At 37.6% G+C, this 27,937-nt stretch overlaps 1 pseudogene; it reads left to right on the forward strand.

Annotated features, from left to right (window-relative positions):
• Window positions 1-27,937, forward strand: part of LOC145783648 (uncharacterized) — a 47,754-nt pseudogene that overhangs the window by 4,437 nt on the left and 15,380 nt on the right.

Here is a 27,937-nt window from a genome sequence, read left to right on the forward strand (position 1 = left end):
TATGTAAGGAAGGATGTGAAGTAGGGTGGTCCAAAAAAAAAATTGTTTTTCTTTTTTAAGTGCTCATTTATTTTTGAGCTTCAATCGGTTAAAAAGTTAAGTTCCCAAAGTTTCATAGTGATTCATTCACTGTAAGTACTGCCTGGAATTTTTCAAAAATCTCAACCTTAAACCATGCGAGAGGAGACAATATATATGTCATTTTTTCAGTACAAATTTTTATAGTCACTGTTCCCTATAAAGTAATTTAAATTAAAGGATGGATACCATAAAGTAAAATAATGATTACTAGGCTATAAAATAAAGACTTTTGCATATTTGTGCATGATTTTAACCCCAATTTGGACAAAATTGGTTCGGCACTCCAGATCCTACCCCGTGCCAGCTAGCCAGTTACTTGAATAAGGACCCCCCTCCTGAAGGTGCCCGTTCTCGACCGTGCCCAACAGGCGAAAGCTTGTGGGGCCGCGTTCCGGCGGCTACCCGTCGTCTAAATGTACGTTGGTCCGCACGCCCGGATGGCGGTCTCGAGTTGACCGCGGGGAGCTCCAAAATCACCCCTCCCCTAAGAAAAAAAGTGGTTCGGACCCTCCACCAACACAATGACTTGTGGTGGAGGAGACAGTGGGAATCCAAACCTGACCAAAGCAAGACGGTCAGTGCCCACTGTCTGTCCGGATTTTCGAACTCTTGGACTCGGACTCGGCGACCTGGATCACGCAAACCGTGCATTTGCTTATAAAGCCCGCCTAAACCTACTTCCCTTGAAATCAAAACCAAGCCATGGCCAGTACCTGCCATATGTCACGCGTGTGGGAAAGCGGAAGAGACTCTCCCTCATATATTGAACCACTGCCCTACCGTGATGCCTGTTGTCACGGAACGACACAATTCAGTATTGTGGGAGATCGTGAAGCATGTACCTGCCGAATGGCAACCCTTGCTTACCATAGATAGTACGGTTCCACAACACGTGGAAGCGGGCGGTGCTGATCTGCGCCCTGACATTGTCCTGCAACGCCCTGACAGTGTCACGGTTGTATGTGACGTCACTTGCCCGTTCGATTACGGCGCGGATTCCCTTTGAAAAGCCGCCGACAGGAAACACGACAAGTACGGCGAGTTATGTGTAAACATATTGGAAGACAGGAAGCGCCCTTGCAGGGACGTCCTCACTTCCGTTCGTCGTAGGCTCCCTCGGGAGCTATGCTTTGTTGAGCTCTCGGGCTTTGGCGGTCTTGGGTGTTCCTGCTCGTGGGGTAGCAGAGGTGGCTAGAAAAGTGGCCTCCCTCTCAATCGAAGGTTCCCTCCGTGTCTGGAAAGCTTGGAACGCTGGGCTCACTCATGGAGGGGCTACGTCATAGAAAAGACGATTCCAGCGATCAGAAGCTCAATTCCCCAACAACAGAAGCTCTGCAGTAAGCATCCGAGCGCGCAAGACAGCAAACCTCAAAACCCGCCAGTAATTGTGTGACGTCATAGTATGTTAAATCCATTGTTTCATTATCAATTTACCTGTAAACAATTGTTGTTTCATCAGCATGCTGCAGCTCAATGAAGAATACAATCATCATCAATAAAATAAAATAGCAATATATGAATTAAGTATATATTGCATATCGTGAATGGACTCATATCATCTATCAATGACGTAATATCATTAACAACACTGGATCTGTATTTTCATATTTCAATATTTTAGACTATCACACACTACCTTCTCCCGATACGCTGCTCTTTCCCGCTCGGATCAACCTCGCGTTGCTTTTAACTCATCGATAAACATGATTTCCTGATCAACTCGATGCAACCTCCAAAGTTTCATCCCACTATTCTATATTTTTCCTGGTAACGTAGCCTAGTCATATCTACGCTTCGATCGCTAGTCCCCCCGACCCATCTGGGCGAACCTGCCTCGTCTGGCCAGTGCACATTCGTGCTCGTTGGTTCAACGTCAACACTTTTTCGGTAGGTAAAGCATACAATATATTCCCACTTACCATCTTTTTTTTTTACACCAATTAATTGAGCCTTTGCTCCAGATTTTATATAATTTTCGTCTCCCACGAGTATTCAAATCGTCCTTGTAGCTAAGCATCTCTTCCTCGTGGGAGACCCCAAAGTTTATCCGGTCTGCCTACGGGCAGACCGGGTATAGGAGTTAAACGTACCTGTGTTACGGTCACGTGATGGAGACGTGGGCGCTGCCTGGCTTTATAAAACTTCTGTCGCCCGGCTCGTCGTGAGCTGACCTTTTTGCGTTTGCAGAAAGCAAAGCTCGTCTCCCTGGCCCGTTCCGCCATTCTAACTTTTGCGGACGAGTCGCACAAAATTCTCGATCCACACTTTCCTTCCACAGGTACCTAGACTCCCCAGCCTGGCCCCCACGACCTAAGCTGGTGGACTTCCGTTCCGGGTGCATCGCCACCCCATAATCACGCCACTCCCCGCCTCCACGGGGCGTGGCAGGCCAGTTCTTTAAAGTCTCTGACCTGGCTATGTTTATTGTGTTCTTCTCGCCGTGTCAATTATTTTGTACTCGTGCGTCGTTGATCAAAATAAAACAGTTCATCATCTTTACAAATTGTTTCACCTAACGGATCATCAGAAGGTCTTATTCAAATAGAATCTGATTAAGACCTAAATAAGATTAATAAGATGAAGAATAAGATTCTATTTGAATAAGACCTTCTGATGATCCGTTAGGTGAAACAATTTGTAAAGGCTTCAGATAGTAATAACTATATGTGATTTAATTCGCTCTGCTTTGCCTTTTTGCTTGGCATTGAGCACTTTTTGTAGTATTAATAGTTTTCATTGTTTTATAAATTTATGTATATAACTTATGATGAAACTATAACAATCTCAAATGTAAGGGGAAAATTATTTTGCCGCGCGCGGGATGAGGCATCGCAGCATCCTCCGATTAAACATATAATACTGATGGATAGTGGATACTTATTAATGTGCTTCCCAAGGCACTCAGATAATAGAAGTTCATCCATTCTTAAAGGCTGGCTGCTATAGCAGTCCTGAAACCAGAATATAAAACCGAGTGACTGAAAAGAAGCGTTGAAGGATGGCAAGGAGTTATGGTTCATTGGGATGGAAAAATTGTTCCATCAATAAACGGGAATGAGGAAGAAGAAGATAGAATTACAATAATTGCCACCTGTAAGAATGATGAAAAGTATTTAGGTGTTTCGAACGTAGAAAGGGGTACAGAGGCTCTGATTTCCAAGCGTGTTTTCGAGGCTGTTGAAGATTGGAGTTGGAATGATGTGATTGTTGAGATGTCATTTGACACTACAGCTTAAAACACTAGGTCTATTATTGGAGCTTGCCACTTGCTAGAAAAGGAAATGGAATGTAAACTGCTTTGGTTAGCCTGTAGGCATCACATACACGAAATTATATGTGGTGATGTATTTTCTGCTGTCTCTGGTTCATCTTCAGCTCTAACCATTTCGTCGTTTAAAAGATTCAAGGAGAAGTGGTCAAGCCTCAACAAAGATGCATATCAAGTTTGTGATGATCCTCGCTTGCAAACCACTCTTGTGGATTTCAAGAAAAAAAATGTAAAATTTCTTCATTTTACACTCAATAGTAGTACCGAGGGATGATTATCGGGAGCTTATTAAAGTTGCTCTAATTTCCTTGGAGAAAGCCCACAGTGTGGCGTACACTTCTGGCTTCCAGGTGCCTTCAACCATCCACGGTGGATGGCCAAGATCATTTATGTTATTTTTCGATAAATGAAATGAAATGGCTTGCCTTGATTTTTTTCATCGAGATATTGAACTGTGGGATGCTCTGGAAAGCTATAAAGTGGCAAAAGATATCGTCAAAGGCTATCAAGTAATAAACGATTCTGCTGGAAAAGCTGGAAAACTATTTAGTGACTTCACTGTGTCGCTGACCCAAGATGAATCACAAAAACAGTTTATTCAAGTTGTGGAAAGACACAGAAAACAATATCCTGGTTTCAATCAAAAACAAAAGTTTAATAATCTGCAATAATCGTTGTTTGTGAAGCGTTTTTTGTGTTCCTTCTAAGTTTCAAACAAGCATGATTTTTGTCCAAATTGGGGTTAAAATCATGTACAAATATGCAAAATTCTTTACTTTGTAGTGTATAGTATCCATCCTTTAATTTAAATTACTTTATAGGGAACAATGACTATAAAAAATTTGTACTGAAAAAATGACATTGTTTCCTCTTGCATAGTTTAAGGTTGAGATTTTTGAAAAAATGAAAAATTCTAGGCAGTACTTACAGTAAACAAATCACTATGAAACTTTGGGAACTTAACTTTTTAACCATTTGAAGCTCAAAAATAAATGAGCACTTAAAAAAGAAAAAAAAAAATTTTTTTGGTTCACCCTAATGTGAAGTTGTTATCGTTGGCAAGCGGAACGCTGTCAAAGATCACCTTTCCAATATTGCAGAAGAATTTATTGAATTGGTTCGCCATTTTGATGGGTTTGTTTGATGACACTCCATCAATATTAATAGAATGGATTGTTTGCTTTGATTTTTGTTTATTTGGCAGCAGTCATGACTTTATCATGACTTCCCAAACTTTGCGTGGGGAAGATTAGTTCAGTTTAATTTCCGATTGTATATAATTTTGCTTAGAAATGTATTTCAATTTGGTGAGCTTATTTGCGTATTTTTTGTACTCTAGCCTGTCTGTTTGATTCCCTTTCAGGTAGTGCAATTTGTACATTTTTTGCTTATTTTTAATTGAAGTAAACAACCTACTGGTAATCTACGGCTTCCTTTTTAACTTGCACATTTTCCTTGACATTTTTTTCAGTGGAGCGTATTTGTCAATTGCATTTAAAAAATCTGTAATAGTTAGCTATATTTATAATCCAGTTCATGAGGTTGTAATGATTTAATGCCCAGCAGAAACGTGCCAAGTTGGGAGTTCAAATTCTCAATGAAGGAAGCCGAATCAAAGTTACGCTTGTCTCTGTAGAAACGAGGTATGCGTTGATGGGAGTTGTCAACAAGGGAAATTATACAAAAAATAGGGTAATGATCAGAAATGTCAGACTTAATTATTCCAGGTAACTAGTACGGAATGGAAAACATCGTTCGATAAAATGTGGTCAATAAGTGTTGACGATTTATTAGTAACTCTTGTAGGCTGAGTAATTATAGGGCAAGTACCATTGCTGTTTAGCATATTTAGATAATTTGTGAAGGGAGAACGTCATTTAAAATATTGATATTGAAGTCACCTAATATATAGTAGGTTTGATTCATTTTGTTTAAGTTACTTAGCACACTGTCAAGAGCATCAACAAAACATTGGAGATTGGTGTTTGGGTGACGGTATACTACGCCAATTTTCATATTAGCACTTGTTGTGGTGTTACATTAACAAATAAGCTTTCACAGTTAACACAAGGCACTTCAAAAGGTTTCAAGGGTGCGATATTATATTTGTCTAATGCGTAAATCAAAACTCCACCTGCAGAAGTAATGGAGTTAACGTATTTATACACGTACCCAGGACCCAGGTAGAGTAATATTTGACAGAGGAGTGACTTTAATACGAGTTTCAGTTATGCAAATAACATCAGGAAGTTTGTCGAAGTTAGCAAGAAAATCGTACAAAAAGTCAAAATTCTTTCCTAATGACCTGATATTTACATAATATCAGATATATACATAATACATAATATCATATTTACATAATTTGTTATTAAAAGTTATTGAATTTATCAAATACAAATAATGATGCACTACGAATTGTTTCAAAAGTAGGAGAGTTGATGTGGTATTTGCAGATATTGAAATTGCGAGTTAGTGACCGATTAAGAGAATCGCATAGGTAGAACGCATTTTCTGCATCTGAATCAAGGACAGTAGCCTCTCGAGGACACATGAGTCTCTAAAATGTCATTATTAATGCAATTAATTACGAGAAATGTGGATTAGGGTGGAGTGAAAAAAATTTTTTTTTTCCAAATCAAAAAACATGGGGTCTGTATACAGGCCAAATGACCCAAAACGGCTTTTCAAAACATTTTTTGGGGGTAGCTGTCAATATTGGCAGTGCTACCACCACCTGGTGGCCACGAGTAAGCAAAAATTCTTAAATACTCCATAACTTTTGATACACACATGCTAGAAGGTTGGTTTTGGTGTCTATAGATGCGTAATACACATGTTTATATGTACTCTAAGAGACATGTTTTCTCTAAAACACTTGTAAATTGAGTTATTAGCAAAAAATGATTTTGACTGAATTTGACTGATCATTTATAAGTGGAATTTACTATGTACTGTAGTGTAAGGCCCTGGTATGCTGGTACTGTATATAATAATGTTGTATGTGTAGGAAAAGTAATTTACATGTAGAATTTTATATATTATAATGAATTACAACTTTTTCAATTCACCATTCTTTTTGTAATCAGTACCACATTATATTTAATCATAAACCCAATTGGCAATTAATGATGTTTTAAATTTTGGCAAATTCAAATTATTTAAATCAATGACATTTTAGATTGTCACAATATAGTTTACTAATTTACTGTGATAGCAATATTCTTAACATTAGCTTACCAAGTTACAAAAAGCAATTTACTATCAATTATTTAATTTACATCAATCGTGTTGTTCATGTTTGTATTATCATTCATAATCAAATTCAAAATATTCATTACTTTCGTCAACAGCAAAATTGTTGTTTCGTGTCATATCTTTTCATTAGTTTTCTTGATTTCAGTTTTTGACGAATCATTCCATCACGTCGAGCAAAACCACAAACAGATGCACTTGCTTCGGTAACAACTTTAATATGCCTTTCCACGGCTTGGTTATGGCAAGGATGATTCATACGAAGGGGTGTTCTCCTAATTTCATCAATGTCGCTATTTGATAAGCTTCTTAGAATGGGTGGTTCTGTCAGCTCCAACACATTCATGTTTACTAGTTTGTAATAACATTTTGCACCAAAGTTTAACTTGGGAATAATGAACTTCCTGACAGTGGCTGTAGAAGCAGGCGTCTCTGATTGTTCATCCTCCTCACTATCTGATTGCTCCAATGCCCCACCATCAAAGTTGTCTGAATCAAAGATTACAGCTGATGTTGTTGCATTACCACGCAAAGCATGTATTTTATTGACGGTTATTCTTCTGGTATCCTCATCTTCATCTCCAAGCATGCCAAGTAATATATTTTCAGGGTTTGCGAAGAAAGCATTTCGTTGCAGAGTTTTCAGAGCAATCTTCTGTACTTTTGAGTTTGGAAAGGTCATTACTCTTCTAATCATGTTGTAGAAAATTTTGGCACCATCAGATATTGAATGTTTGCGTTTAATTTCAAACCAAGAGGGGAAATAAACCTTTATGCAAAATTCTACAATAATGACAAGCTTTGGAGATGGCGTTGATACAGAAACATAAAACCTTAAGATCCTACACGCCAAAGTTAGCCATCTTGAGTGACACAGCCCACCGACTTCTAATAATGCAAGATCTGCATCCACATCGCCAAGCATTACCGCCCAACATATTCTGTACGAATAATACTGATCCGAACTGAGATCATCCACAATAGCATTTGGTAATTCTGGAAAATTAACACTGGAGATTGCTTTAAATGGGACTATATCCCAGTCAGAAACAGATCCAGATAAGCATTTCCCAATATTTCCAGAAAAGGAATCAGGCCCCTTGGTTGAGCCATCAATTTCCATAAAAACATGGCGCAAAGGAAGCTCATTGCAATGGAGCAAACAAATAGCCCATTGTAAAGGCCTACCTATTAGTTGTTCCAAGCAGTGAATTGCCCCTCGATGGGCTCCCGTCATGGATGCTGTACCATCGCTACCTATCACACAAAGATGATCCAAGAGAACAGTTCCTTCCAATTCGTTATGAAGCACTTTTGCAATACTGATGCCCTTTCCATCTTCAGGAATTACATGAGACAAGTAGAACTCGCCAGGTTCCCCTACTATTACATAATGCTCTTCAAGCACAGAATTGCGATAATATTTGCCGTTAATTTGGGTAACACTTTGAGTTGAATCTTTCCTTCCATCTACGTATATTCCATCGACGTTTGAATATAACTCATCATCGTTCTTACGCATTTCTTCTCTGTATTTAGCTCGTTCTCTTCGCAACTTGCAACGGTCTATAACAAACGTGGTTTCTTCATTTGTTATAATACCATGGTCTTTCAGAGCGGCGGTTGCTATTACAGAGGCAACTCTGTCAGACACACCGTACCTGTCACATGCCATAGCCAAATTGTGATAGGATGTCCTATTTTGAAAGCCAATAGCAGGAACTTGTGGACCAATGAATGATGAAGAAGATGAAACATCACCATCATCTTCAGATTGTGATTCACCACTAAGGGATTCCAATGACAAAGAAGGTTGATCATCTGACACTGAAGTACCAGTAGATACAATACTAGCATGTGCTTTTCTAGCAAAAAGAACATCAGACGGTGTTAATATTTCAACAGAAGATGATGTTTTGGCAAGCCTTGGTCCTTTTTGGTCATTGAAGAATGCATAGTCATCGTCTGACATTCTCAGTTGATGTTGCTTTTCATGTTCTTTACGTCGCACAATATCATAACAAAAGATATCGAAAAGTTGGTTTGCCTTTTCCATGAAGTCTTCTATATCTTTCTCATATTTTGCTCCTCTTTTTTTTTTCGGGTATCTGTTTAGACGACAGAACTGTTTTACAAGGTCAAATATTTTGTGTGCAACTGTGGTGTGATGTAGAGTATAAACATTGCAATAGATCCAATGATTAACCAATTCTAGTGCAATTTTACTGGCTGTTTTTTCTTTTGTCCAATTATCTTCGTGTAGTACTCGTTGTAAAACATCTTTTGCAGTGGGTAGCTTCCCATCAGGAAATAAACTCTTACTTCTGAAAACATAGTCTTTGTGCAATACTTTTTTAACTTGTAATTGACTTCTTGTTCTCATCATAATGAATAATAAATAGCTTTAAACAAAGTTACAAGTAACTTATGATAAATTGTATTTCTGCAAAGGAAAAAGTATAACATTAAATGTTATTTTTGTTAAATTTTAATGCAAAAATCAGTTTTTTGCAAATAACTTAATTTAGAAGCATTTTAAAGAAAATATGTCTCTTAGAGCAGATATAAACATATGTATTTTGCATCTATAGACACCAAAACCAACCTTCTAGCATGTGTGTATGAAAAGTTATGGAGTATTTAAGAATTTTTGCTCGCTCATAGCCACCAGGTGGCGGTAGCGCTGCCAATATTGACAGCTACCCCCAAAAAATGTTTTGAAAAGCCGTTTTGGGTCATTTGGCCTGTATACAGACCCCATGTTTTTTGATTTGGAAAAAAAAAATTTTTTCACTCCACCCTAATGTGGATCAGCACAGTTTGACGCAGTAATCAGCACGCAGGATTAATTCAAGATATGAAAAGCACGCAAAAGAATAGCATCACGTGGCATCACGGAAGGCCAAATGTGATGTAGCCAGACATCAATTCAGCACAAAAAAAAAACATTGATGAATCATCATTAATAATCCACGCAGATGCATGAGTGAAAAACATTAGACAAAACTAGCAGACAAAAGAAAAGGATTAGTAAAAAATTAAATGTTACTATTAACAAAAATCAACACAGAGAGAGCAGAAGTTAATCACAGTTTGCAGGCCAGTATGCATCGGCTATTCATGCCAGGGTAATGGAACATAAAAAAGTGTAGTACACATTCGTGTCTACAAAACTAAGCCGTTGAATGAAATGTCCGGAGAATTCAAAGGCAGCTATTTTACAATCATAATGTCCATGTTTTCCATTGCTTCTACACTTAAAGCAAAACAGAATCAACCAGTGCCCACAAACACCGAAGGAAAACTAGTGCCGTAGCACCGAAGGAATCCAACAATGCCTACGGCACCGAGGTAATCAATCAGTGCTTGCAAGCACCGAAAGGGTTCCCAAAACCAAGGCGAAACACACTTGCTTAGTTTCACAAACTAATTTTGCTATGGGATGCAATTGCGTGAATGTTGCATATGTTATACACTAAACACATATCTTAGGTACACTAAACATCAACAAGCTCACCCTTGATATAAGGATTTATATCACCGGGCGAGGTAACCCACTTGAAGCTTTCATTATTTTCTTTAGCTTCCTTTAATCGTGGGAGCAATTTCCTTTTTTTTTAAGTATATTTGTTTCGGAAAATGGTCAGTGAAGAAAATTTTACAGTTATGTTGTTGATTATAACTCTTGAGAACTTTTAGTGACTTAAAAATTTTATCTTTTACCAACACACTAGAAATTTTGAATATGATTGGTCATTGGTTAGACTTACTTGAAGTTTGTTTAGAGCCCAGTCTGTGGCAGTCCAGCAGTTTAACATTTTTACAATCAAGGGTGTTTTCTAATAGTTGTTTGACGATTTCTGTTGTTTGGTGTTTCTTTTCGTCTTTATCTCCTTCGATTCCGTGGATTAAGATGTTCAGCTGTTTTTTGTAATGCTCCTTAGCTAAAGTTTCTTTACGACTTTTTTCTTTAAATTGATTGAGTTCAAGTTCTACAGCTTGATATGAGTTTTCTAACGCTTTAATTTGTGAATCTTGGCCGGAAGTTCTAACTTCTAGGGCAGTAGCAGTTCTGTTCAGTTTCACTATAGACTCCATTTTAATCCTAACCTGCTCCGAAAGTCTACTTTCGATTTCTTCAAGTTTTTTGGTGAACTTGTTCCGGTTCTCAAAATTCTCCAGCATTTTAACAATACTTTCAAATGAACCTTGCTCTGTGTCCAATTTCCTGCTTTTTTGCGACATGGCACAATGCTGGTAGCTTTTTAAATGTTCTCCCTGTCGTGCTGTTAGAGAAGCTAACAAACTATGCGGTCGCTTGATCAGACAAAAAAAATGTCCGCTTGCTAGAACGACTGAATCAGAAAGATTGTTTCAACTTCAACAATATGCCAACAACTTCAGTAGCGGCCGGTGAGTCCTAGAAATGGGGGTGCTGCGGATGGACAAAGCTGGGTTTTTTTTCGGTCATTGACCGATTTTTTAGCAAAATGACCGAAAAAAATATAGTCAATTCGGTCAAAATGTCGGAAAAAATATGTAGTCAACGCACAGCGGCGCAACTAGAAAAAATCAAAGGGGGTCGGCAACGAGAGACAAAACTAACAATAACAGGTATTTGTAGAAGCAGATATATCACAGCTAGATTGTTAGAATTTTAGCCTAGTGTAATTGACAGCGCAATGATCCAATTCTGTGACGTGCGAAGCAACCATTTTCGCTCTGTCTGCGCTTACTACTCACTCTCAAAAAAAGTTTCCCGCGCTTTCGAAAGTACGCAGCACATTGTTTGCTCTGCAGGCACACATTTTAAAAAGTAGTCCACACAAGCTTAGGGCCTGGATACACGTCAGGTTTGACAAGATTGTAAAGAAAATTTATTCGCCGTCTTTTTGAAATCAAAATTGGTTTAAGAATGCGTGAAGTTGCGACCATACAAAGATTACAAATCAGACTAGCCTAAAGCCAGCTGCAGTTTCGTTTTGTGGGTTAATAAGGTTGCATCCTAAGTAGGGATGCCCAAAGTAGAATTTCGAATCCTTAAGATTCCATTCGAATCCATCCAGAATCGAATCTAAAAACTGCTTTTTTATCGGGTAATTGGATTCGGAAATAATACTGCAAAAAGGAAAAAAAATTATATAAAAAGATTTTTGAAAAAATGCTCCGCCATCCGCAAAACGCCCGCAAGTCACATGCGTCGTGCATGCCAATCCGTTTCTGCATGTGATTAACAGAGGTCCGTTACGTGTGTGCGTGCGCGCGTGTGTTGTTTTGAGAGAACAAAGGCAAGAAGAAAACGATTGAACTTGAAAATGAAACTTGTTAAAATGATGGCTTTGTAAAGCTTCTTTTTCATGCCGTTGCAAGCGTAAAGCTGAGCCGGTTTTCCGCACTTCAAATTTTACTACCCTGGAAAGTCAGCTATTTTGTTTTTATGACATCATTATTGCGTAAATAAATGACGGTCTGTTAATATTTTGTATTGCGGTTTATGCGACTTGAGCGTGAAACAAGTTTGGTATGCTTAGAACGTAGCTTGAACTGACATACGTTAAGTAGTATGTAAGTCTCAGTCTAGTTAGTCGTCCCTCTTCTTGAAGTTGCAAATCTTAAAGGGGGCTGTCATGCCGACTAGACAGCCCCCCTAGTTGCGCCCCTGTCAACGCATGCAAATCGATTTCGGTGATTGCAAACAAGCTTCTTGCGCCACTCTACGATTTTTTGTCAGTGGGAAATACAAGACATGGACTTAATGTTTGAACGTTGATCCAATGTCTTATTATAATGTGATAACACAAATACTAACATTTCCCAAACGTGACTGATGTGGTGCTTTCAAGTGTGATGCAATGTTACGTTGCCTTGGAAAGGTCAAACCGCTTGGTAGAGATTGATCGGTCCGTTCTGTCAATCACGACATTTTCTCAGCATGTTGCATATGTTATCAATTTTTGAGCTGGTTGTCAACCCTTTCGAAATGTTATTGACCAGACCTGGAGAAACAACAAAGTATCCCTTTGTACGTTGATCCAATGTCTCATTGCTTGTGATAAACGCAAACATGAAAGTAACACACTTAAAGACTTCAACTTTCTAGAAATGCCACCGCTGTGTTTTCAAATCTTTCCTTCGAGTCGTGGAAAAGATTGATCTGTCAGTCGGGAAGTTATCCCAGCATGTTGCATAATGTTGTTAACTTTTGAGCTGGTGATAACCTCTGTGAAATGCTTGACTCCACAATCCACATCGATAGATAGTGATTTTGTGTTTTTGTTTGTGTTTTTGCAACGTCGTACTCCACTCCATTAAAACTTTGAAGTAATGTGTAATTGCAAACCAGGTGACAATTGGTGGAAAGTTTTAACAATAGCTGCGAAGCATGACATAGATTGGACAAGTTTGGCAGCTATTGCTTTGCTGACTTTTAATGAAGACAACGCAACCGCAGAACGTGGATTCAGTTTGCTTTCTCGGTTGCGATTTACGAACTCCAACAAGAAATCGCTTGCGTCGTTCAACTGCAGACAAACGTATGCGTTAGGGTGGAGTGAAAAAATTTTGCTCACGTTGTAGCGAGCACGCTACAACGTGAGCGGTGAAATTGTTGAGTTAAATCACTTTGTAATTGCGAACCATTAGAGCGTAACGTGTTTTTTATTTGGTCCATTGCGACCTTTATACACAGGCCATGGCAACGTGCAGGTTAAAATTTGACTGAAGGTCGAGTCAGCCCTCCAGTTCGTACGTTGTCAAGGCCTGTGTATACAGATCGCCATGATTTGGTCATTCTTCCTTGTTTTTATTCCTTTCCGTTCTGCGGCCGGGTGTTGCAAGGTTGAGTTTCGCTTATGAATGTTGAAGAAACGTTTGTTTGTTCTAACTTTTCTCAGATATAACATGACAACGTTTCTCAGCGAAACTTCATGTTGTAGCTAGTCAGAAAGTGCAAATTTTGGTTTGTATCAGCTACTTGAAAGGGAATATTTTCATCAGAAAAGATAACCGAAATAAATAAAAAATGACCGAATTTTTTGAAGTCATTTCGGACAAATGACCGAAAAGTCTCAGCAAAAAAAAAACAGGGACAAAGCCAGAACGCGTGTCCGCCGAAAGCGAATACAACAGCGGGTGTCTCCCTCAGAAAACTTACATTTGATTTGGTGCATTCTGAGCATATTTTAGCTCTAAAATGTGATAAAAGTTTAAGTGAAACTTGGCTTATTTAAGAGTTTCTTAAATGTGTAATATTTTGAAGGGAACGATCAATAAACATAATTATATGAATAGCATGTTCTAAATGATAAAAAAGAAAACGCTTGTTTTTTTTTATTGCCTGCTGCTACTCCACAAAAAATCTCCTGTGGCCTATGTCACTTTACATTTTGGATGTATTGTAGAATGTAGATACGTTGCTTATTGCATGACATATTAATTTCAAGCAGTTTTTTCCAAGGATGGGAATTAGACCTATCCTAAAAAGTATCAGTTTTTCTAGTGCCTCCTTATTTGCGTTCTTCTGTAACTACAGACTACCATACCGCAATACTAATCATCGAAAATCTACTACGGTAATTGATTTATTGTGTAACAATTTCGTAACGTAAATTTCGCTATTGCGCTGTAAGCTGCTTTTGACGTTACCCTGACGCCAGACACTCAACGACTTTTGATACTGATTTTTTCTCAACACTTAGGCCTACCGTCCTGCTTGTGTGTTGGTTTAAAACAGTACAGTCAACTGTCTCTTAAGTTGTAGCCTTGCACAAAATCTCTCACCGCACGCAAAGTTTCCAAATATCATTTACACTTCAGCAATTTTGTGAACAGAACATACACTTTGGGCAGTAGAAACGCTAAGATATTTGAGAAACTTTTTGTGAAAACTTTCATTGGAATGCTGATTGCTGAAGCACCGCAGCATACACTAGCGAGCCCCCCCTGAACAAACTTGCTTTCTTGCATACAGAATGCAACCTGTGATTTTTTGTGAATATTCTCACTGTTGCCAATTATTGAACCTTTCCTATTTCAGTTTGGTACTTGTATTTCAGGTTTGTTTGTTTTTTTTTATCCTGCAACATGTCGCAAAGAGACAACTTTGTGTAACATTGAAACAAAGTATGGTTCGTTTGTTTTCAAAAATATCTGAAATTTTCAGGATTATACTTTTGTGCACATTTTGTGTGATTTCATAAAGATAGAATGCAACCTGTGACGTTTTTGAATATGAGAATTCCTACTGTTAATCATTATGTGCTTCAATTTCTTTAAACTCGTTGAATGATTCATGTAGGCTATTGTGAGATGTCATAATATTAACGTGAGGCACACTCACGCATTGTTCATCTTGTTTTACAAAGATTTTTTTTGTCACAAGTAACTTGTTTTTTTGATATCACAGTATTTTGTTTATTTTCAAACCAATTCAGACTTTTTCCACTTTCTTATTCCGGAATAAGATTGTGATCTAGAGTAGGACTGTCTGTGGAGGGATAGGCTACTAATCAAATCATAACCTACAAATCATTGCAAAAATCTTGAGTTGAGCATGTTTTGGAGATGACGCCTTGCAGTTTTGAATGCAAGATTGTTCCAATGGAAAAGGGCAAGGCAACGTGTTCGTAATTATACATAATTATGCTGTTTCTCAAATGCATAGATACATGTATACATGTTACATAGAGTCATAGATACATGTTATTCTCGCAGCAATCCGGCCCTCAGAGAAAAAGTTTGGTGACCCCTGATTTAAGCTATTCCGAGCTTTCAATAAAATGTCAAATCTCCCTAACAAATCCTAATTGCTTACAGCAACCATCGTCGTGAAATTTCACAGCATAACATTTGCCGTTCCATTTGGGATAGTATCCTGGTCTATTGTGCTGTTTGTACACAACTACACAGCACAAACTTTTGCTATTCGTTTGTATTGCAAAGCAAGAAAACTTGCGGCTCTTTGACGTCGCAATCAAGTGTTTCTTTTATTGTAACCTTGCGCAAAATATTTCACAGCACGCAGAGTTTCCAAATATAATTTACAATTATAACAGAACAGTCAGCAATGTTGTTAATTCGCGTGTATTCATTTGTTGTTAGTCATAGCTTCAGTGAGTGAAGCTGCTTCATCTGGCAATGCTGTTCACACAAAATGTTATATTGAACAGAAAAACATATTTTTTTAATGCGCGACTGCGCGTGTTTGGCAATTATTTGTTGTTAGTCCAGGTTTGCGTCGACAAAAGTTTTATTAATAAATTAAACTTTCCGAATATGACTGAGTTCACTTTTAGTTAAGTCAAATAGTAACTAGGCTACACTAAATATCATTAAAAAATATACCATAGCCTATATTCAAGCAGGTGGTAGGCTTGAATGAAGAGTAGGCTAACTTAGTTTTCCGTCAAAACCCCGATTAGGTTTATTAACGAGCAAAGTTGCACCATAATGCCTGCTACTTGTAGCCAGGGTTCAAATGCCCTATAGAAATGTATAAGAGCGTTGTCTCACACATACTAGCAAGAATTGCCCTAACTGCCAAGCTGATACAATCTGCAGACTTTACTAGGAATATCACCTAAACAAAAGGGTGCCACAGTGCTGCGCACTTAAATATCCTGACGCCACAGTGCGCACGCCCATTTCACCAGTGCCTAACTGTCTGCGCCTAAAGGACTTGCTCCCAGTTTTTTTCGGGGGGTAGAAAATTTGAAAATCAATTAAAAAGAAATTAAAAGATAAAACAGATATGAACAATGATACTACGACATATACGATATGTTATAAAATAGACATTAAAACAGCCATTTTCATCAATTGTAAATGTTTAAAAAATAAATTTTGCTGGAATAAAAATTGCTAAGCATGCAAAGTAAACTTAAAATCTGGTTTAAAACCCTGTATGCAGTACTGTCCAGTGTCCATGACCAATTGGATATTTGTATGTTTGCAGGCATATACGCCGCACGCACACTGTCGTGCCAGGACATTTACGTGCGGAGCACTGTGGTGCCCCGGAATGGTCCGTTTCGGAGAATCTGATTCTGAGAAATCCCAATTCAGAGACAGTCTTTTTCGGAGAAAGCCTATTGCGGAGATTTTTTGAAAATTCAACCATGCCTTCTGTAAATCCAATAACGCCTTCTGTTTGTTTAGAGATTTTTTGAGAGCCTGAAGCAAGCCTGCACGCCACTGTCATATTTTGGACAAACAGTGCCAATTGTCATTTTTACGATAAACACAGATTATTTACGATTAACAAAAGCCCTTCTATTGTCAGACGTAATAAAAGCCTTCGTATCCCCTTCTTTAGACATCCCTGGGTGGTGACTAGAGTTCGACCGATGTATCGGTCAGCCGATATGTATCAGCCGATATCAGGTGTAGCCTATATATCGTATCGGCTATATATATCGTATCGGCCAGCAAAAGCACACTCAAAACCAGCCATACATGCCTTTAGAAGAAACACAAGTTGCTCAAACGTGCTTGCATAGCACAAACAATTGCTGTGAGAATATAATTTCCCGCTCATTCTAGTGTGCGCATCTAGAAAATGTTAATATTGTATCCCTTAGCTTCCATTCAAGCAGGAAAAATTTCGAGTTTTACGTTGCTTTAACAATTGATGACATTGAATCAGTGTAACAAAGGTGAATTTTTCGCAAAGAATCGATGGGAGTGCGGGTGTACTTCTACATTAACACGCACAGCTTATTTCAAGTCTTACGTCACAATGCCTGGCTTTGATCTCCGAGTGATATTGATAAGGCAAGATTCGTTACGACCTCTTTCGGTTGAAGTTATGTGGCGTAATTAAGCAAGCAACCACCTGCGCTGAGTCCCGGGCGGGTGGGCCGCGCCCGCCAGACATTTCAGGAATTATAAAAAAATTTAATTCAATTTTAAGTCCAAAAATTTCTGTAACTATCTGCCACCTTCTAATACTAGCCTACTTACCTTATTCGCAAGGTTTTGTCGCCATATGATAGGCCCTACTAGACCTACTAATTAAGCGATTAGTTTTCGTCAATTATTGCCATGCTACATTCATGCAACGTTAAACAACGTTGATTCGCCGTTAAACGAACAAAAGTGTCCAGCCGCGCCGTTTGTCTCCAATCTGCCACTCGTAAGCCCAGTGCTATAAATCAAGTAAATTGCGCAAACCTTTGAGGAACTTCATTTACAGCAAAAGTCTGACCGCAATTTCCACTGCTGTTACATCGTTTTAACATCGCCAGATGTTAAATCGGTGTAAAAACTGTAGCATTGTTCTTCAAAGGAGTAATTTTCTTTCAAACGACGTCATCAATTAACTCTGCTGCTAAAATGCTCTATTTTGTCGTCTAAACCATCACAGTTGCGTCTGTTATGTCACTGATATTAAACTGCACTACTGAACAGTGCACAGTGCACACGTGTTGGTTTGGCGATGAAACCGTTGGTTGTCATTAGTTGCAATTCAGCTCCTTCGTTAACTGTTCTACTGTAGATTCAATGTAAGCTCGGTTCAATAGCGCAGTTTATCGCTAGATATTTGCAATTTATAGTAGTAGGAACTAGGAAGCCTAGATCTTGGACCTTGGTGGTAGGAAAACAACAGTAAAGTTCTACATTATTATTGGTGATCACGACGTGACATGACAATATGTGTTCGCCCGCCCAGCTATTTTGAAAACTCGGCGCCTATGACAGCAACCAATGCATAAACTTTCTTGGACTGGTTTGTTGCTTAATAACCTTGTTGGTAACAAATTTTTCGTAGTTGATATATATCGGTATCGGCCTCAAAATTTCATAAATATCGGTATCGGCCTGAAAAAGTGATATCGGTTGAGCTCTAGTTGTGACATATATAATTTATCTAGTTGCTTTGCGGCATGACGGTTTATCGTGAGGCTTAAAAGAAACCCCTCAGAAAAGAGACAAACGAATGGCACAAGAGTAGAGATGTAAAAAAACGTTTTTTTTGTTTTTACAAAAAACAAGCTCGTTTTTTTTTTTTTATCTGAATTCCGCCCGTAGTGTTCATTTTTTTAGTTTTGTATTTTTTTTTCATTTGAATGTTCCTTTTTGATTGCTTTTAATAACTCTTCTTCATTTGTTTTATGTGTTCTGGACGGGAGTTGTTCATAGTTGTGTATTTTCTAAAGTTGAGAACATGTTTTAACCTCACAATAATTAATCTTTGATTGAAATTCAAACTATATCAAAACCTTTATTATGAATCAACATAAATCAATTCCTGTGAAGCTTGAAGTTAGTGAAGCTTATAAAATCAATAACCAAGATTATTATTTGGTGGATTATTTAAATTGTTATTCAGATTTCAATAAATCTGATACATATTTGCGTCATAAAAAAGAACCAGATGCTAATATTAGTTTGTGTTCCAAAGTTGTTGAATTGAATTACTTGCAAAGAACAACCAATAAACACTTGAAGGAAATTCCAGAGCATTGTACTGGAAAATCTTATCTCAAATCAGACAAATATGGTTAAGGTATTACTAAAACTATCGAGGTAAATCTGATAAATAGCCTAACATAAGGTACTAATTACACAATATTTTGTTTTTATGGAGGGTTAACATCCAACCCCAAACACCAACCCTTGCACACACACAGCCTCATATGCAAGCATTAGCTGCACCGCATACAGAAACATTGTTCATTCAATGTCCGACTGTAGTTCCTGTGGGTCGCATTGGTCGACCAAACTGATATGTGATTGGCGAGCTGCATCTCCAAAGCCTTCGAGGGGCCATGCATTCACTAGTCAATACGTTGTTTGCAAAGCAGTCGCTAGAACATGTTGATGATTGATAGTTTGCATAAGGTCTTCGAAAAAGCATAGAAAATCGTGTGGAAGTGCCGCCAATACACAGCTTTGCAACATTTAACAAATATGAATGTCCACAGTAGCAGTCTGCTTTGGTTTAGCATTGCAAATGGGTCTTGAATACAATCTAATTTGGCATTGTCCAATTTTGGAAGAAAATACTACTGATACTGTTCCAACAGATTTGACAAAAGATCGATGAGCAGAGACTTAATAATGTTTGATTTCACATCATTGTTACCAAAAAACACCACATGTGTGGTGTATATGCTGTAAATAATTTCTACTTTACTTTAAGTTAAATATTTGAAGCGCCATACGCGAATTCAATTATGTTTTATATTAGTTTGTGTAACATGGAACTAAAAGTCTGTGCTTTCGTTAAAAGTTTGCTTCATATTATTATTACTTTTCAAAATTTCATTTTGTGCGCATTGTTTGTGCTTTCATGAATATAGAATTTCGCTTGTGATATTTTGGAGATCATTGTTCAACTATTCATACTGTTCAGCAATGTTGAATTTTTCACTGTTTGTCACCTATATTTCAGATTATAGGCTGTTTTTCCTGCAATATTTTTCATACTTTGTAAGTTAACTGATTTTGTTTGGTCAACTAGTGCATTACTAATTCAAATCAATTATTTACTTAACCTTTTAACATGAATCAAAGTGAAACAATTCCGGTAAAGCTTGAAGTACTTGAAGATTGTGAACCATATGGAATCAATAACCAAGAACAAGTGGTGAAATTGAAAATTCATGAGAGAAGTCACACTGGTGAAAAACCATACAAGGGTGATTTTTGTAAAAAATCGTTTCCACAACGTAGTAGATTAAATCGGCATGAGATGATTCACACTGGTGAAAAGACATATAAATGTAACATGTGTGAGAAATTGTTTGCACTCGTCGGTAGCCTGAAACGTCATATGCGAATTCACACTGGTGAAAGGCCATATAAATGTGACGTGTGTGAGAAATCGTTTTCACAGGTCAGTAACCTGAAATATCATATGCGAATTCACACTGGTGAAAAAGCATATAAATGTGATGTGTGTGAGAAGTCATTTGCACTCCTCGGTAACCTGCAGCGTCATATGCGAATTCACACTGGTGTAAAGCCATATGAATGTGATGTGTGTAAGAAATCGTTTGCACAGGTCAGTCACCTGAAAGGTCATATACGATTTCACACTGGCGAAAGGCCATATAAATGTGACGTGTGTAAGAAATCGTTTTCATATGACGGTCACCTAAAAGATCATATGCGAATGCACACTGGTGAAAAGCCATATAAATGTGACGTGTGTGAGAAATCGTTTGCACGACTCAGTAACCTGAAAGATCATATGCGAATTCACACTGGTGAAAGGCCATATAAATGTGATGTGTGTGAGAAATCGTTTGTACGAGGGAGTCACTTGAAAGGTCATATGCGAATTCACACTGGTGAAAAGCCATATAAATGTGACACGTGTGAGAAATCGTTTGCAGAACTCGGTAGCCTGACACGTCATATGCGAATTCACACTGGTGAAATGTCATGTAAATGTGACATGTGTGAGAAATCGTTTTCACAAGTCGGTAACCTGAGAGGTCATATGCGAGTTCACACTGGTGAAAAGCCATATAAATGTGACACATGTGAGAAATCGTTTCCACGTATCGGTAGCCTGAAACGTCATATTATGCTAATTCACACTGGTGAAAAGCCATGTAAATGTGACTTGTGTAAGAAATCGTTTGCAGAAGTTAGTACCCTGAAAAGTCATATGCAAATTCACACTGGTGAAACCATATAAATGTTACTTTTGTGAGAAATCGTTTGCACAGGTCTGCAACCTGAAACGTCATATGCGAATTTACGCTTTTAAAAAGCCATATAAATGTGATGTGTGTGAGAAATCGTTTGCACACGTTGGTAGCTTGAAATGTTAGGTTGAAGTGGTGAATGCCCACCTCTGATTATCAAATACTATTTTTACTTTTTGTTGATCGAGGAAGCCATTGATAAATCATTTTAGTTAAACGTCATACAAGTGTGAAATGTGTGAAAGATATGTTTTTGTTATTTTTGATTTGAGATGCTGTTAATTCAGTTACGTGAAAAGAACTCATCAATAGAAATGATTTATTTGTACCTGTACATCAACTGGATTATGATCAGAGTTTATCAGCTCCTTGATACGTTTTGGCTTGTTTTATTGAGTTCTTGAGTTTTGCATGCATTGCAATCAGGGTTGGAAGTTGTTAGTCGAAAAGCAATGACTATTTCACTATTCGATAGTGTCCAAAAACGATATCGATAGCGGAAAGCAATGACTTTCCGCTATCGATACTTAAAAAAAGCAATGATTAGCAATTACTAAAAATGTTGCATTTGCGTATTTGAAGACCAGTGATGCCAGGTTGTTTTTTTGAAAACAAGCAATTGAATCTAAAAAACAAGCCCAAAATAAGCAAATCAATTCCAATAATTTACAACCAATACCAAGTAGCATAAAGCACGCAGTTTAACAGTTCAAAATTTTCAATACAACTTTTGCAGTCCATACATCATGTTTATTTCAAGAAAGACATTTGTTTACGCCATTCCAAGAAATATTTATCTTGAAAAGAAAGGATAAAATGTTGACTACAATAAAAACCTCTCAATTTCAGTGTCAAAAACAAGTTAAAAAAAGTTTGACTGGCCAAAAAACAAGTAACCCGCGAACTGAACAAAAGGTACGCAAACTCGAAAAAAACAAGCTAAAACTTGCAGGATAATAAGGTTGGCAACACTGTTAACGACTCTCACTGGCATGGTTTTTCTGAACTGTGTTGCCGCAAAATTTTCCTTATCCCTTTAAAGTTCGAAAATGGGAAGGGGACTAGGTCGGATAGTAATCCGAAAACTAAATCTCGTGAATTCGTTTTGACGACGAAGTAAGTGAACAACAAAAAATGATTCAGCAGTTCTCCTAAATATCGATTAGCAAAAAACGAATAACGATTTTGTTGCTTGCATAAAAAAGCAGTGAATAACGCGCATTTGATATTTATTTTTAAAAGGAATGGGTATAAGCATTCGATATTCAGAAAGCAACGAATAACGCTATCGAATAGTTCCAACTAGTCGTTACTTCCAACCCTGATTGCAATATTGCATGACATATTAAATTCCAGCAGTTTTTTTCAATTATAAGAAGTAGACGTATTCTTAATAGTATCAGTTTTTCTAGTGTCTCCCTATTTACGTTCTTCTGTAACTAAGACTACCGTAATACTAGTAAGCAAAAATGGAAACTACTAATTGGTTTATTGCGCAATACTTACCAATGTGTAATTTCATAATCACAACATATAGGCGGATTTACACTGTCGTCGCTATTGCGATGTAGGCTGCTTTTGACTATACCATGATGCCAGACACTCATCGACTTTTCACACTGCCTTTTTTACTCAACACTGCCGTTCTGCTCGTGTGCTGTTTTAAAACAGCACATCGTTTTACTATTCGTTTGTATAGGCAATTCAAAAAAACTCGCGGCTCTACGGCGTCACAATCGAGTGTCTATTTAGTGTCACAATCGAGTGTCACTTCGGATTTACACTATCGTCACTATTGCGATGTAGGCTGCTTTTGACTATACCATGACGCCAGACACTCATCGACTTTTCACGCTGTCTTTTTTACTCAACACTACCGTTCTGCTCGTATGCTTTTTTAAAACAGCATTTTTATTTATTATTTACACTTATAACAGTCAGTGATTCTGTGAACAGACAACATAAAATACACTTTGGGCAGAAGAAACGCTAAGATATTTGAGAATTTTTTTGTGAAAACTTTCATGGGAGTGCTGCAGTGCCGCAGCACACATTATCGAGCCGCCCCTGTTGTCTTCTCAAGAATAATCAAAACAACAAATAAGCCAAATACGATACTGGGGACTGCAATTTAATTTCTAAAAATTTGCACAACTTTGTAAAATTAAAGGTACTTTCTCCAAAATATGATACAGAACTGCATTTCAAAACATATTCGTTAATTCGCCGTTTGATAACGCACACAAATTCTTAATTTTGTGAAGGGTTGCTGTTAAATTATGTGAATTAAGCCAATGATAGTAGCATGTTATGAAATACATCGGAGTCGGAGCTATTTTTTAAACAACTGGCTTCAGCTCCAACTGAATTTCTTTTCATAAAGCCTTTGAAAAAGCATAGAAAATCGTGTGGAGTGCCGCCAATACACAGCTTTTAAATATTTATCAAATATGCAGATAAGTGTATGGGCAAACTAATATTTACAGACCACATGAATAGATAACATCAAATTAGGCACTGTTCAGGCAAACATTTCAGCTTGTAGTTCTTTCGCTTGTAGATTTGCTCCGAAGGTGTTGTTGCGCAATTCTCCAACAGTAATCTGCCAACATGCTTTTGTCCCATCTCTTTTCGTAGCGATGGTTATGAGGTCCTGATGAAATCACTGACCTTGTTAATCGCTAATATTCCCAAAGGTATTCGGAAATTTATATACACTATTCACTTCACCTTTTAACATGAATCCAAGTGAAGCAGTTCCAGTAAAGCTTGAAATACTTGAAGATTGTGAACCACATGGAATCAATAATCAACAACAAGTGGTACAATTGAAAATTCACAAGAGAATTCACACCGGTAAAAAGCTATACAAATGTAATTCATGTGAATTACATCGACATGAGATGATTCACACTGGTGAAAAGCCATATAAATGTGACACGTGTAAGAAATGGTTTGCACGGGTCGTGGCCTGAAAGGTCATATGTGAAATCGTTCTGATGAAACACTATTTAAATGTTATATGAAAAAGCGTTTTAACGTGCCGATTTGAAACACCATAAGATAATTCACTGGAATGTAAAGTCATATAATGCGATTGGTTATTTTGTGATTTCCACTGTTCTTGGTATGTGAATGTTAAGAGTTGTTTTTTTTGATAGCGATTATTTTGTCTGCAACCGTACATCCTTTTTTTACTATGAAATTTCCAACTGCTCATTTTTTAGTTTTGTATTTTCTTTCATTTGAATGTTCCTTTTTGATTGCTTTTAATAACTCTTCTTCATTTGTTTTATGTGTTCTGGACAGGAGTTGTTCATAGTTGTGGTATTTTCTAAAGTTGAGAACATGTTTTAACCTCACAATATAGGTAATCTTTGAGTGAAATTCAAACTATATGAAAACCTTTATTATGAATCAACATAAATCAATTCCTGTGAAGCTTGAAGTTAGTGAAGCTTATACAATCAATAACCAAGATTATTTAGTAGATTATTTAAATTGTTATTCAGATTTCAATAAATCTGATACATATTTGCGTCATAAAAAAGAACCAGATGCTAACATTAGTTTGTGTTCCAAATAGGGATGGGCAATATAGAATTTCGAATAGTTGCAATCCGAATATCTAATTATTCGAATTGAAATGACATTTCGAATCGAATTTTCCAAACCGAAATAGAAATATCTGCTTTTCCAGCTACCAACATTTTTTATCGATTTTTCGCCGATCAATTACATTCGGCTCAGCGATAGCTATTCGCTCTAGCGAAAACGGCTAGCCAGCTCTCTACCAGTGCGGTTTGTAGACGTCGGAAGGCCGTTGTGCTGTGGGTTTTCATCGTAGGCTACTAAACATGGAACACAATGCAACTCTGGGTGAGGTTGCCACTACACCTAGTGTCATAAGTTCTGCAACAATGCAGCAATCCAATCAAATGGATGATCTATTGAGCTCCGGTGTTGAAGCGACAAATACTTCAGCATCAAGTAACGACAATGAACAGCTTTCAGCTGCCGAAGAAAACCGATCGTACCAAAAAAGTGCCAAACAGCGATGCAATTGAATGGTGGAACAAAAATCAAAAAAAGTTGCCGCTGTTGTTTAATCTTGAGAGAAAGTATTTAGCCACTTCTGCATCCTCAAAAACACCCTTCTCGAATGCTGGATTGACAGCATCAAAATTGCAATTGCGGCTAACTGGCGAGCAAGAAGCTTTAAACATTCTTCATTGCAACAAAGACTTGCTCTCCTAGACAGTTACTGCTGTTTATTCGTTTCGTTGCCACTTTTCAATTATGTGTCTTCAATAAAACCACAATAAAAACAAAGCTTTTTGACATTTTCTGAAATTAAAAAAATTATTCTAGAATAGGTATTCGAAATTCTAAATTCGAAAAATTATTCTAGAATAATTCTAGAATAGCTTATTCTTCTATTTCGCCCATCCCTAGTTCCAAAGTTGTTGAATTGAATTGTTTGCTAAGAACAACCAATTAACACTTGAAGGAAATTCCAGAGCATTGTACTGGAAAATCTTATTTCAAATCAGACAAATATGGTTAAGGTATTACTAAAACTATCGAGGAAAATCTGATAAATAGCCTAACATAAGGTACTAATTACACAATGTTTTGCTTCTGTAGAAGGTTAACATCCAACCCCAAACATCAACCCTTGCACACACACAGCCTCATATGCAAGCATTAGCTGCACCGCATACAGAAACATTGTTCATTCAATGTCCGACTGTAGTTCCTGTGAGTCGCATTGGTCGATGAAACTGATATGTGCTTGGCGAGCTGCATCTCCCAAGCCTTTGAGGGGCCATGCATTCACTAGTCAATATGTTGTTTGCAAAGCAGTCGCTAGAACGTGTTGATGATTGATAGTTTGCATAAGGTCTTCGAAAAGGCATAGAAAATCGTGTGGAAGTGCCGCCAATACACAGCTTTGAAACATTTAACAAATATGACTGTCCACAGTAGCAGTCTGCTTTGGTTTAGCATTGCAAATAGGTCTTGAATGCAATCTAATTTGGCATTGTCGAATTTTGGAAGAAAATACTACTGATTCTGTTCCAACAAATTTGACAAAAGATAGATCAGCAGGGACTTAATAATGCTTGATTTCACATCATTGGTACCAAAAAACACCACATGTGTAGTGTATATGCTGTAAATCATTTCTACATTACTTTAAGTTAAATATTTGAAGCGCCATACGCGAATTCAATTATGTTTTATATTAGTTTGTCAAACATGGAACTAAAAGTCTGTGCTTTCGTTAAAAGTTTGTTTGATATTATTATTACATTTCAAAATTTCATTTTTTGCTCATTGTTTGTGCTTTCATGAATATAGAATTTCACTTGTGATATTTTGGAGATCATTATTCGACTATTCATACTGTTCAGCAATGTTAAATTTTTCACTTTTTGTTTCCTATGTTTCAGATTATAGGCTGTTTTTCCTGCAATATTGTTCATACTTTGTAAGTTAACTGATTTTGTTTGGTCAACTAATGCATTACTAATTCAAATCAATTATTTACTTCACCTTTTAACATGAATCAAAGTGAAGCAATTCCGGTAAAGCTTGAAGTACTTGAAGATTGTGAACCATATGGAATCAATAACCAAGAACAAGTGGTGCAATTGAAAATTCATGAGAAATGTCACACTGGTGAAAAACCATACAAGGGTGATTTATGTAAAAAATCGTTTCCACAACGTAGTGGATTAAATTGGCATGAGATGATTCACACTGGTGAAAAGACATGTAAATGTAACACGTGTGAGAAATCGTGTGCACTCGTCGGTAGCCTGAAACGTCATATGCGAATTCACACTGGTGAAAGGCCATATAAACGTGACGTGTGTGAGAAATCGTTTTCACAGGTCAGTAACCTGAAAGGTCATATGCGAATTCACACTGGTGAAAAGGCGTATAAATGTGATGTGTGTGAGAAGTCGTTTGCACTCCTCGGTAACCTGCAGCGTCATATGCGAATTCACACTGGTGTAAAGCCATATGAATGTGATGTGTGTAAGAAATCGTTTGCACAGGTCAGTCACCTGAAAGGTCATATGAGATTTCACACTGGCGAAAGGCCATATAAATGTGACACATGTGAGAAGTCGTTTTCATATGTCGGTCACCTAAAAGATCATATGCGAATGCACACTGGTGAAAAGCCATATAAATGTGACACATGTGAGAAATTGTTTCCACGTATCGGTAGCCTGAAGCGTCATATTATGCTAATTCACACTGGTGAAAAGCCATATAAATGTGATGTGTGTGAGAAATCGTTTGCAGAAGTTGGTAGCCTGACACGTCATATGCGAATTCACACTGGTGAAATGTCATGTAAATGTGACTTGTGTGAGAAATCGTTTTCACAAGTCGGTAGCCTGAAACGTCATATGCGAATTCATACTGGTGAAAGGCCATATAAATGTGACGTGTGTGAGAAGTCGTTTACACAGGTCAGTAACTTGAAAGGTCATATGCGAATTCACACTGGCGAAAAGCCATGTAAATGTGACCTGTGTGAGAAATCGTTTGCAGAAGTCGGTAGCCTGACACGTCATATGCGAGGTCATATGCGAGTTCACACTGGTGAAAAGCCATATAAATGTGACACATGTGAGAAATCGTTTCCACGTATCGGTAG

The sequence above is a fragment of the Aplidium turbinatum genome, chromosome 14 (assembly GCF_918807975.1).
Source record: "Aplidium turbinatum chromosome 14, kaAplTurb1.1, whole genome shotgun sequence".
Lineage (NCBI taxonomy): Eukaryota > Metazoa > Chordata > Ascidiacea > Aplousobranchia > Polyclinidae > Aplidium > Aplidium turbinatum.